The sequence below is a fragment of the Hermetia illucens genome, chromosome 1 (assembly GCF_905115235.1).
Source record: "Hermetia illucens chromosome 1, iHerIll2.2.curated.20191125, whole genome shotgun sequence".
NCBI classification, from domain to species: domain Eukaryota; kingdom Metazoa; phylum Arthropoda; class Insecta; order Diptera; family Stratiomyidae; genus Hermetia; species Hermetia illucens.
The window spans coordinates 199,870,902-199,882,966 of NC_051849.1; positions in this window are offsets into that span (position 1 = coordinate 199,870,902).

The window sequence follows — 12,065 nt, forward strand, 5'->3', positions numbered from 1 at the left end:
TATTCTGACATATTTGCAGTTGTTTTTTATATGTCTTACATGTTTGGTAAAAAATACTGCTCCCGTATAGCAGAGATGGGCGAATTAATTGCTTATAAATTAAAAGTCTATTCTTAATGTTTAGTTTCTCAGATCTAATTAAAGGGTAAAGGGAATTCAACGTACCTGTGCATGCATCTCTTTTCAACTTGATGTGTTTTCTCCAATTTAGTCTGCTGTCGAAAGTCAGTCCTAAATATTTCGCTGTTGGTTTCCAATCGATGGGCTGATTTTCGATTTTGATTTTCCCCGGTTTTTGTTCTCTCTTTCTTGTGATGAAGATTGCCTGGGTCTTCTCCGGGTTTATTTTTATCTTCCACTTTTTGAAGTATTCCAACATTGTGTTGGTTGCCTTCTGAAGATTGCTTGTGATGAGGCGTGCCTGTTTCGATGTGTGGAAGAGGCATGTGTCGTCCGCGAATAAGGAGATCCCTGTGAAGCGGTTAAATTGTCTTGGAATGTCCGCCGTGAAAACTGTGTATAACAGCGGGGAAAGCGGCGATCCTTGGGGTACTCCTGCCTCTATTCTTTTTTCCGTTGATTGGTGCCCCTCCAGTGCTACCCTAAAACTTCGATCTGCAATAAAGGATTGGATTAGTCTTATCATTGAATCAGATATTTTAAATTTCTTTAGTTTGGCTACGAGCCCTGCGTGCCAGACTTTATCGAAAGCTTTCGATATATCGAACATTATTAGTCCGGTCGATTTCCGCTTGTTCAAACCACTGCGAATGTGCTGGACTACTCTGGCCAGTTGAAGCTCGCATGAATGATCTCGTTGGAATCCGTATTGTTCCTCTGGGATGATGTTGAGCTCGTTGAGTTGATCCTGAAGTCTGCTCCTTATTACCCTTTCTGCAATTTTTCCAATTGTTGGAAGTAGGCTGATGGGTCTCCAGTTCTGTGGGAAGGTTGGGTTCTTTCCCGGCTTCGGCAGAAGGATGATGATGGACTTTTTCCATGCTTTTGGATATGTTCTGAGACGGAGTACTGCATTTATAACGGCGGTGATTAATTCGGCGATGTTATTCGGTGCGTTCTTGATGCACTCGTTTGTAAGCATATCCCATCCTGGGGCTTTTTTACTGCTTAGTCCATGGATGATGGTTTGGACTTCCACCTGATCTGTTTGCAGTTCCCAGTCTTCTCTTTGTGTTGAGTCATCTTGTGTCTCTGTTTCTGACTCGTACTCTTCTTCAGATTCATCGTCCGATGCGGTGTTCTCCCTGAACAGGAGTTCGAGTGAGTCCGCGAATGCTTCGGTCTTTCCCTCTTTATAAAATTCAAGGCCATTGGGACCAAGAATTGTAAGCATTTTCCTTCTCGAGCCTCTTTTAAAATATTTGCTGAGCCGCCAGAAGTTGTTGCTTCCCGGCTCTAGGTTTTGGAGAAAGTATTCCCACTGTTCGTTCCTGAATCGGTCAATGTCATCTCTGATAACGTTAGTGAGCCGATTCGCTTCCCTTTTCAGATTGGGATCTCCTGTCATTCTTCCTCTTTTTCTAATGCGATTTCTCTCCCTTATTCTTTCTTTAATATTTCTTGGGAGCCGGAAGTATTGTTGGTCGTTTACTTCTGTCTCCGTTGAGCTCTCCTGCTTGGCTGAAGTTAGTTGGGCGGTTAGGTTTTGAATCTCTGTCTCTACCTGCTTCGATGTTTCTAGTTTTGAGGTTGTGGTGTATTGTCTTAGAATGTGGCGGTAGGTGTCCCAGTCGGTGCTTTTTATCATTTTCGGTGGATTTTCAATATATATGTTGTATATTGAAAATAGCACCGGTTTGTGGTCCCACGAGAGGTCGTCCAACACGTTGATTGTGATGTGGTTGTTGTGATTCTTTATAAGAGCCACATCGATTATGGTGCCGGTCGTGCTGCGTCCATAATGTGTTGGTTCCTCTGGTGCGTGAATAGTTGCTCCGTTTCCATTTAGGAAAGTGAGCAGTTCTCTCCCCGCTTTGGTGTTTCGGGTTGCTCCCCAGTCTCGATGACGCGCGTTCAGATCCCCGGCGAGAAAAGTCGGTTTGTCCTCGTTGAGTAGCAGTTGAAGGTCCTCTGAATCCTCTGAAATTATCTGCTGATGGTGGACGGTAGGCTGATATAATTTTTACATCAGCTGGTCCTGTCCTTGCCTCGATGACTGTAGCTTCCATTCCAGTGATGAGTGGTGTTTCCAGGCGGTGATGCTCGATGCTTCTCTTAATGAGGACTGCGGTTCCTCCTCCACGGCCAGTAAGTCGGTCGTTTCTATATATTTCGTAGTTGGGTACTTTAAGTGGATCTGTTGGTTTGAGGAACGTTTCCTGGATGAGTAGTTTATCTACTTCTGCCTCGTAAAGGAATTCTTTCAATTCTCCCATTTTTCCTTTTACGGAATTTGCGTTCCATGAGATAATGTTAAGCTTAATGTTTACCATGGTGGATCTTAGTTGGGTTGCTTAGAGGGATCTGAGAGCTAAACAGGTTTTGGATCATTTTAGTCATCATTGACTCCATCATGTTTTGTATCTGTGCTTGCACGCTGCTCAGCACTTGATCCATTTGCACAGGCTTCGGGTTCGCTGAGGAAGAGGGAGTTTTCGGTGCTGTTGGAGTTTTTCCTGTCGGTTTGTTGATGGGTTGTGTTACCTGTGATACCTGTGGAGAAGAATTAGATTTCGCCATTTGGGCGAAGGTTTTCTTAATATTTTTAGGGTTTTTTGGACATCCGCCGTAGCTGGCTGGATGATCCCCTTTGCAGTTCGTGCAGGTTGCCTTCTGCTCCTGCTTCCTCTCGCATTTGGAAAAGTGATGCGATCCCTCGCATTTAACGCAACGTGCGTCGGCGAAACAGTTGTTCGCAGAGTGTCCAAACTGCTGACAGTTATGGCACTGCGATTGGGAAGTCCTCGGTTTTTGGGACTCGATTTTCACTATCAGGTGGCAGATCGATTGGACATTGTATATGCCGGTTTCGTTTTTCGGCATTAACACCTTTAATAGTCTGGAGGGCCCGTTCTTCATTTTTATGAAGAAGCACTCTATAGGATGGAAGCCCTGATCCTCAAGGTCTTCCTTCACATCTTCGGGCGCTATTCCCTCAAGCCCCCGGATTATAATGTTGATGGTCTTCTCTTCTGGGAGAAGATATGTGTGGAATTGAATTCCACTTTCTCTAAAGAATTTGATGATCTTCCGGTGGTCGCTCGGCTGCTCTGGAGTTATTCTCACTCCCAGGTGTATCCTCCTCGCGTGAAGGATATTAATTTTCCTTTTTCTCAACTCTTTCTCAATGGCTGGCCATTTTGATGGCTGCCTTAAAATCACGGGTACCGTGCCCTTTTCGACTTCTTTAGCCTTAGGACTTTCCTGTCCTGAAGGCTTTGGCTTTTCCGGTGACTTCACTACGATCTTTTTAAAAAAAGTGGGCGGAAGAGTTGGCGCTGGTTTCGGTGGCGGCAGAGGTGGAAAGTCCACATCTTCCTCCTCCTCGGTGGCGGTGTTGTCCGTGTTGTCGGTGGACATCTCCTCTTCCGATGAGGAGTTACTTTCGGTGTCCGACACTTGTGGACTCTCGATACGCAAACGCTTGCCCTTTTCTTTCTTCTCCCTGTTCTGCAGGTCTATTGACTCTTGCAAGCTTTTGATGAGGGCTGTCAGACCCTCGTTCTGCTTCCGTTGCTCCTCTATCTCAATTTTTGCAGCGGCTAGCTGCTTGTTGATTTCATCCAGACTGCGTTGCAGACTGGCGATTAGCTTTTCTTGGGATTGGTCCGATAGTAGACCTCTGGGGCTTTGTGGGCCCTCGTCTCCATAACGATTTCTGCTGAAAATTCTTCAAAAACAAAAACTATTTTCTACCCACAAAAACTTAACACTATCCACGCTTATCACTAAGGAGTACCTAAAAGATAATCACTCCTGTAAAAAGAAAATACATTTGTAATTAGAAATTCTCAAAAACTTTTACCACTCTGCTGCTGTCCAAAGACGTCTGCTGCGTTCGGCTGAACTCTCAAGAATGTTTCCAAATTGGCATAAACTGAGAAATTATATTGAAATACCCGACAATCGAGGTCACCAGTGAGTATTGCATGGGGCAGTCCGTTTCATAGTTTTATCAACACTATGTATCGTGTTCATTTCAGAGAAGGCTCTGCATGAACGCTTAAGATGTGGAAGCCACGTTCCTTTTAAATTCCGAGTTCGCTTTAAAAATTTTCCCCAGAAGTCTGCTGCCTACCCAGATCTAGGATCTAGGCTGCTTCCTCGGTCTGAGTTAGTAAGATTTCTATAAAATCCTCTTTCATTTTGAACGAATAAAGCGTTGCGTTCCCTTCGCTGAATGATATTTTGGTACCTACGGATGCGATCGGAACACACCGCAAATATCTGCTTCAGCAACTCAATTATTTCAGTAACTGGCATATCACTGGAGAGATGGTAGTTTCCTATGATATTTCCCACACACATATGTCCTATCGGTGATAGATTTCCGAAGTGCAGTTTGGGGGCTGGGAAGGCCGACAACTCTACACGGAACTTGTTACGAAGCCACGAAAGGAGCCTCGGACTGGATGGATTTTACGAACCCGACAACGAAAACAGACAAACAATTTGCACACTTTTTCATGGAACGTGCACTACCTGCACAGAGAAGAAGCTGTCAAGCAGCTAGCCGATACCTTGTCCCAATATAGTTCTGTTGTAACAGCGTTGCAGGAGATACGTCGAACAGGGACCAGTTTCCTGGAGAAGAGCCACTATACAGTGTGTTATTGTTGTCATCCGGCAAACCATGTGCTCGGAGTGGGTTTCCCTGTCAGCCAGAAAATGCAACCTGCTGTTCTCGGCTTTGAAAATAGAAGCGAAAGGCTATGCACTCTGCGTTTCCAAGGCAAATTCTGAAATATAAGCCTCATAAACGTTCACGCCCCTACAGAGGACACTGCAGAGTCGGAGAAGGATATCTTCTACGAGGCAGTTGAGCGGATTCTCAAAGCCTGTCCCAAGTATGATATCAAAATCATACTTGCAGATTTTAACTGTCAAGTAGGAACGAAGCCCATATTCAAGCGATACGTTGACTCCCATTGCTTACATAAGGATAATAATGATAACGAACTGCGGATTATGCAATTAGCAGTATCGCACGAAAGTACCTGGTTTGCGCGGAAAGCGGAGGAGGAAGGCAGAGGAGTTTATTATCGTGATTGGATGCCGGATACCAGTCGACCAAGTTATGAATGAGTACCTCAGTCAAATTAGGGAAATAATTTCGGGCAAGCGCAATGCTGAGCACATTGCCTGCTACAGTTTACAGTAGGGTGCTGTTACAGTCTTGAATGAACTGCTCTAACGAACTTCAAGGCCCTGATCCAATATGGCTTGTTACGCCAACGATTATTTTTAATATACACTTGGATCATAGGGATCGTTGGCATGGTGCTCCGGACCCGAACAACCACAGCGCCTAGAAACCTCTCTGACAATCATCTGATAGGTAATACTGGAGCCATTCACAGCCCTTCTTAACACCAATAAGAGACCAATGAATGCTACAATAACCGCCGTCAACAGAGGTCGTGGACGTCAAAGAACGGGGAAACGCACAGAGACTTGTCACAAACCCTGTCGAATGGAGAAGCGACTTTACAGTCAGAAAAAGAAGCATGGGAGAACCTGCGAACTCGAAAAGTACAGGGAGAAGCCGCACCAGGCGCGGAAGTTTTACCGTCAGCAGGATGAAGCCCTTATGCACCTCAATGTTCATCCTGCCGAGGCAAATATGATTTCCGACAGAATGGACATATTTGAGCGATGGGTTGAATACTTTGCAATTGCTCAATAATCAGAATATTGGCGAGTTGGAGGTGAACTGAAGATGACAGGCAAATACTGTCACCACCAAGTATAGAGGAAACAGTCTTTCCACTGAAGAAGGACCCATGTTGTGTCAGAAACTCGTGTCTGCTATCCTTAAATAAACTTAAAATCTATAGTTAAACTGGAAACTTTTCCTTTTAATAGTTTTACTTAAAAAGAACTATAGTAAACAAAGGAACTATTGTTATGGAGCTTTCAATCACAGAATAATGACATTCGACATTCATTCGAAGTAAATAGAATAATCAAGAATCCTAGTAGAACAGGCGGAAACTTCTACATAAGGAACCTGAGTGAGTGATGGCATGAGGGTCAAAATAGATCTAGAAATAGTGGTAGAAGGCCTCAACAGAGTTCCCATTGACACATATGAGGCCAGCTGGCGGGCTAAGATAATCGAGTAATCAAATGACGTTGCCCAAGAACCTAGCCAGAATGAGAACGGAGGTTCCAAAGCTCTTTAACCAGTTGAAACAAATCTGGGCCTGGCACAAGTATAAAAGAGCACTGACGACGTGTCGCCACGCGATCAGGGAAGCAAAACAAAATTGTTTCAGAGAACTCTATGAAGGAATAGAATGAATCATAGAAGCATCAAGACTATACAAAACTATAGTTCATGGGAATAATTTTCGCGTAGGTAAAATCCTGTCCTCCATTTCAGACACGGATTGATTTGGAGACCACAATCAGAGCCCCGCCATGAATATCACACCGGTACTGGTTTATACTGAGTGAAAGTTCCACATAGATACCAGTAGATGGGAGATCTATCAAACAAAACTTCATCCTTGGGCCAACAAGGAAATCTGTCTGCGATATGAGTACAACCACAACAACTGTGTGACTTTGAAAGGGGGATAACTGTAAATAACCGGACCAACAACATATCCTCTAATCTTGGGACTGATCGCCCTACTCGAGTACGTGGGGACGGCACTCCCCAACGGGTTATCAGCCAGGCAGAGACAGCTTGCAAGAGGCATCCCTAGAAATCCTTCTGGGATTGACTCCTCTCTGCTATACAGAGGCAGGCAAGGGGGCGATCTTCAGAATGGCCTAGAGTGCCTAGTATATATTGATAGTTGACATCTTTCTAGGTGACATCTCGAATTACTAATACCAAGGGATAACATGGTGGTTAAAGGGTAGTGTAGGTCTCAGGGCGAAACGTGGATTGGTACCCACAATGGAGCATAAAACCTGTGAAATGCCTGCTGAACCAACACCAACAGCTCTACTACCAAACTCTATCTCCAGTTTCACGTGTTGACCGCTGGGAGCTCATTCTTAACGAAAAGCTGCAGACGGAAAAGGACGAAGGCGCGTCTCCTTCAGGTTGGGGGTTGGGGAGGGCTGACAACCCTACACGGAAACAACTTGTTACGAAGCCACAACAGGAGTCTCGGACTGGACTGATAATACAACGACGAACCCGACAACGGAATAACGATTTGTGCATTTTCCCATGCAACGTACGCTCCCTGTGCAGAGATGGAGATGCGAAGTAGCTAGCCAATACCCTGTCCCAATATAGGGCTGATGTAACAGCCTTGCAGGAGCTGCGTTGGACAGGGACCGGTTTCCTGGAGAAGAGTCACTACACCATATATTATAGCGGCCATCCCCTAAATCATGTGCTCGGAGTAGTTTCCTTAATCAGTCAGAAAATGAAACCTGCTGTTATCGGCTTTGAAAACATATGCGAAAGTCTATGCACTCTGCGCTTGCGAGGCAAATTTAAAAATATAGGCCACATTAACGTTCATGCCCCTATAGAGGAGAGAACAGAGTCGGAACAGGATATCTTCTACGATGCAGTAGAACGAACCCTCCAAGCCTGTTCCAGATATGACATCAAAATCATACTTGTGGATTTTGACAGCCAATTAGGGAAGGAGCCCGTATTCAGTCGACACACTGGCTCCCATAGCTTACATCAAAAGACAAATGATAACGGGCTGCGGATTATTTGATTAGCAGTGTTACACGAAACGGTTGTTGGAAGTAGCTGGTTTGCGCGGAAAGCGGTCCACAAACGAACGTGGGCCTGTCCAGACGGGACCACTTTCAACCGAACTGACCACGCGATCGAACGCCGCCACCTCTCAGCCTTGATGAATGTCAGAACATATAAGGGGGCCAATATAAACAAGGATCACTATATCGTTGGCATGGTGCTCTGAGCTCGAATAACAACACCAGCCAGAATCCCTTCTGACATTCAGGTGAGAGCTAACACTGAAGCTATCCACAACACAGTCCTCCGCAGCACTTATAAGAGGGAAATGGATACCGCAATAACCGCAGTCAACTGAGATCCTGGAGACGAAGTATCAACAAATGATCCCCACAATCACCTGAAGAACATTATCACAAATATGGCCACAAACATATTATACTTACCCCCAGCCGCAAAAAGGGTCGGAATTGCTGGTTTGATGATGAATGTAAGCTAGAAACGGAACAGAAGAATGCTGCATACCAAGTAATGTTGCATTCTCAAAGAACGCGGGTACGCGCAGAGACTTATTACGAACTCCGTCGAGCGGAGAAGCGACTTCACAGACGGAAAAAGAAGCCTGAGAGGACCAGCAGGTCTGTGAATTTTAAAATTACAGGGAGCAACCGCACCAGACGCGCAAGTTTTATCAACAAGTTAGCAGGATAAAGCGATCCGATAGGATGGGCAAAATCCACCCAATTACTGGTCTACGCTGACGATATCGACATCACTGGAAGAACGACCCGGGATGTACAAATTGCCTTCATCCAGATCGAACAGGCGGCGCCGGCTCTATAGGTTACGGTGGGCGGGTCATTTAATCCGTATGAAAGGATAACATAACATAACATGATAACAAGATTCCTGTGAAAAGGGCTGCCCCGTGACGATGTGATCTGACGGCTTCAAGCTTATATCTTTTATTCAATTATTCCTGATCTCCTTCCTCTTTTCGCCGGTACTGAGTTACCTGTGTGACAGGTTGTACAATTAGTCAGCTGCTCATAAGCAAGTTATAAATTATACTTGCCAGAGCCATATTTAACTAAATTGCTTACTGGGAACTATGAAATTATTTTCATCCTGTTATCGTTCGAAAACCCGTGGAGTCTCCAAATTTGAGCTGGCGATTGAGGCTTGCATATTATCAGCGCTACCAATCTTTCTACCGAATGAAGAAGTTGCTAACCAGAAATATAACTTGAAGGCAGGCATCCATCTGGTACTGGTCACTGAAGTATTTGACGGGGTAGTCGAGCTACGAATCAAAAAAGGCGATCCATTATTGGCCCAGAAGAAGAGATTTGCTTGTGTTTTCTAGGAAAAAGCCTCGGTCGGGTCATCTGAAGTCATGATGTTGATATCGAATATATCCACGACGGAATTACATACGTTGTCCCAACGATTCTCCGAAACAGAAAGACCCCTGGATGATGTACCACTGCGATTGAATGTGAGGTGATTTACGAAACTACGGTCCAGCTTGAGACAAATAGAAGATACGTATTAATATTACCGTCCAAGGACCCTAAGGTAGTGCCGCTAGGGAATATTAGAAAGAGGGCACTGACATGTTTAAGGCAACTGGAAAAATAACTCTAAGAAAATGTTGAGTTTTAAAAAGGATATGACAAGGCAATGCGGGAATACATCGACCTCGGCCGCAAGAGGAAAGCGTCACCCTTTCTTGGGGAGGACAAGCATAAATGTTGCAAGCACGATCAGCAAGATAGAACAGGTTTATGACGCTTTCGCGAAAACCTTCTACATACTATGCCCAAATTGCAAGAGGACGCAGATCAAATACTGTTTTCATTTGAAATTACATCTTAAACTGAGAAAATGTTCTGCATGGTTAAAATCAAACCGTATCATAGGGACTTCCAACGGGTGCACCAGTTTGACTACGACTAGCCTACTGAAACCCTGATCCGGGCACAGAAAAACGTGCAGACTCTTCCTCATGAGGATGCATGGTCTCGATCACCGTCTGTTGTACTGTGGAAAAATTATAATATTAGCTTTGGAGCCCTTTGACGGTTCGATCGTCTCTGATCCAGGGCTCCTGTATAAGAGTGCCGTTGATGTTTTCCTTTGGGAAGAAGACTATCAGATTAGCTGAGGTGCACTTCGGGTGCTGCTGGTTTATGTGCCATACCCTCAGGGAGATTTGCTTGCGCGGGGGGTTTGTCAGTCCCCGACGGAGCGAAAATCTTTATCTCTTCCAACAGCTCGTTGGCGCCGTCGACTGCTTCCAGCTCGTTGTCCGGAATTACCATCCGCCAGTCCCACGAGTAAGTGACTCCTGTCCACGACGCTGTTGGATGTCAGCAGCACGTCCTCCCCGCTCGTATTCGCGATATTCGAAATAAATTTCGCGAATCCTGCTGCCCCTCAATGTGCCTCGCATCACCACCACTTCTTCTATTCTCCAATTTTTTGAATTTTTTTCATGTGACGACTTGCCGAATTTTACAACCTTAATCTGAAGCGTAATCAGACCAGGAGGAAAGGTGGCGAAAGGATTTCTACGTGGATATTCTGCTGAGCGAACCGTGGTGAAGAATGAGGCTCCACGATTATATCAAAAAGTACGTATTACTTTGCATGATGAAGAAGATCGTACATCTCGAATTAGCCAGTGATTTGCCGACGAAGGCATTTCTAATCGCATTCAAATGATTTACCGCAAGAAAATTTTGTATATAGTGATCATAGCAGTAATTTTTTAGAAGCCAGGAATCAGATGGATAAGGAAATGCAGCAGGTTGTAAGGAGACGCTAATATGGATCGAAGGGTGTCTTAATGAGGCACTCTACCTAACTTGTGGGTTTTCTTCTCGGGAGAAAAATGAAACAGATCCATGAATTTAATGGCTGCAGGATTTCATTTCTAAAAAAGGACATTCATTTTTTTTTACTTAATGAAACTAATTGCAACGCGAATGGCTTTTATGTTCAAAAACGGAATTTTATTTATTCATCAAGGATAGCCTAAGTATTACTTCAATGTGCTCTTTTATCACCAAAGTGATTAACTAAACCAATTTAAGGATAGGAAAAGGACATTCGGTCCAAGTTTGATGATTAGAAACTCATTCGAATTCAATTTCATTGCAATACACGCACTAAATCCGATGTAGTAGTGTGTTAAATGTACGTATATATAACGGAGTGCGTCCTTATAAGTGACTTCCAGGATTAAGGTCGTTATCCTGAAAAGCATATGTTTTGGAAATTTCATTTTATATGGAAATAGAGGGCAAAATAATAGGAAAATGTTCCTGGATCGTATTCAATAATTTCTTTATTATGGTATTTACAAGCACAAGAAAAGGATGGGTCCCTTTTTAAACCAAGTCAGATTTTTATCGAAATTTCCATTCTGCTCCGTCATGAACTTAATTTAATTTCAATTTGAACGAAAAATGATTCAACGCAACACACCCCAAATGGGACAATCTACCCTAACGTCAATTCTATTTTCCTCACGGGCTCGGATTTTTCCGCTGAATTGCAAGCCATCCGACAGGATTCAAGCACTCTACGCTTCAGACTACCAAAGTTCAAAGCTTCGGGAGGGAGTCAGCCTCTCATAATTTAACACGATGTTTGTGTTTTTAGTCAAATGAAGCCAATTTAAATATGGAATGAACTCTCGATATATTTCGCACACAAATTTTGATTTTCGATTATTTGCATTGCAACGTTTCGAAACTTGTTTAAACTTTTCGAGTGCGTCGACGAATGCATCGCATGCACCAGGGGTTGCAAATTCGCTGCGAGTGTGCATTTAATTTGAAAGTGGCATTGATGATTGATACGTGTGTGTATGGATATGTGCGATTCAGCTGGTTACCCTTTGAAATATAGTATTGAAAGTGCATTGCAAGTTTTGCTTCAATAGGTACGCGGGCCTATCTGAGGGTGTAATTTCATTTAGATCACATTGAGTAGAATATTTGGGAGGGAAGTCCGGATCCAATTAGGCACTCTTTCATTCTACGCATATGAAATCATATTGCCATGTTAATATTGACATTAATTTAGGTTGGAGGTAAATACGTAAGGGTAGTAAGTCTGCGGATTCAAAATATCTCATTTCGACCTTTATTACTAATGCATGACCTTCTGTTCATGCCAGACGTATATACTTTTA